General features: G+C 45.9%; 1 protein-coding gene across 1 annotated transcript in view; it reads right to left on the reverse strand.

Annotated features, from left to right (window-relative positions):
• Positions 1-1,689, reverse strand: part of SNRPD3 (small nuclear ribonucleoprotein D3 polypeptide) — a 20,909-nt gene that overhangs the window by 5,782 nt on the left and 13,438 nt on the right. The gene's annotated exons all lie outside the window — the stretch shown is intronic.

Here is a 1,689-nt window from a genome sequence, read left to right on the forward strand (position 1 = left end):
AGGAATAGGGCACTGGCCCCATATACGAGAGAGGGCAGGTTCAAACCTGGCCCCTGGCCAAAAAACTGCAAAAGAAAGAAAGAAAGAAAAAAGAAAAAGGCTCGGCACCTGTGGCTCAAGCGGCTAAGGCACCAGCCACATACACCTGAGCTGGCGGTTCAAATCCAGCCCGGCCCGCCAAACAACGACAGCTGCAACCAAAAAATAAAAAGTAAAAAAACTGACTAACAGGTAAAATGTTTTGGGGCCTATGCCTCTGCTGAGCCACTCCCTTCTAGCACATACTGTGCATCTCACTTGTTTCCTGCCAGAGTCCCCCCAACCTGCTTTGAGAATCCCTGAAAGAGGACATCACATAAGCCCACCAACATATTTATTCCCAGAAACGGCCCATGTCCTGATCAAAGCAGGAGAGTATCACTTGACTCCTATTCTAATGCTAAGAACGAAGCTCACTACTGCTTTCACTTTCCTGGTAGATCAGCAGAGACAATGGCTCACTGTGACAAAACCCCACAGTTCCACTAGATGTCCAGCTGCCAAGTGTCCACAGCTTAGTAATAAGCCTGAGCTGTGTCAGTACCATAAGGCAAAGGCAGCAACTTTTCACAGACCAGATTTTAATAGAAGTCAAGCAGGAACTCCCAGTTTTATCAACTTTCCTGAAAATACCACAATGAAGCACAGATGGCATTACTCAGGTAACCCAGCTGAAACATCATCTTAGGGAAGAGGAAGAGAATCATTAAGTATAAAGTGGTGTGAATCACTCACACACCTGGGGCTGAGATGGAGAGAGCCTGCTTTGGGGCTGTGAAATAATGCTGGGCTGCCTCAAGACTATCAACACGCTAGAAACCTATACATTCTTCAGGACAACACATACATACAAAGGTGGTTTATCTGGTTGCCATCGATAAAATACACACAAAAGTATCACGAGATAAATTAGTACGATAAGGGCAGTGCCTGTGGCTCAGTGGGTGGGGCGCCGACCCCATATACCAAGGGTGGCAAATTCAAACCCGGCCCTGGCCAAACTGCAACAAAAATATAGCCAGGTGTTGTGGTGGGCGCCTGTAGTCCCAGCTACTCAGGAGGCTGAGGCAAGAGAATTGCCTAAACCCAGGAGTTAGAGGTTGCTGTGAGCTCTGTGACTCCATGGCACTCTACTAAGGGTGAAAAAGTGACACTCTGTCTTTGTAAAAAAAAAAAAAAAATAATAATAATATGATGAATGCAATCCACACTCAAATAGTTCAGGGGAAAAGTATATGAACAGTTAAAAAGGCCAAGTGCTGTGACACATGCCTGTAAGCCCAGGAGTTCAAGAATAGCCTGAGCAAGAGTGAGACACTATCTCTACTAAAAAGAGAAAAAGAAAACTTTGTGCATGGTGACGAATGCATGTAGTCCCAGCTACCTGGGAGGCTGAGGCAAGAGGATCACTTGAACCCAGGAGTCTGAGGTTGCTGTGAGCTATGATGATGCCATGGCACTCTACCCAGGGTAATGGAGTGAGACTTGGTCTCAATAAAAAAAATAAATAAATAAAATTTAAAAAAAAAACCCAGGCTCGGCACCTGTGGATCAAGCAGCTAAGGTGCCAGCCACATACACCTAAGGTGGCGGGTTCGAATCCAGCCTGGGCCCGCCAAACAACAATAATGGCTGCAACCAAAAAATAGC

This window comes from Otolemur garnettii, unplaced genomic scaffold, assembly GCF_000181295.1.
Source record: "Otolemur garnettii isolate 467f Iridium unplaced genomic scaffold, OtoGar3 scaffold00281, whole genome shotgun sequence".
NCBI lineage: Eukaryota > Metazoa > Chordata > Mammalia > Primates > Galagidae > Otolemur > Otolemur garnettii.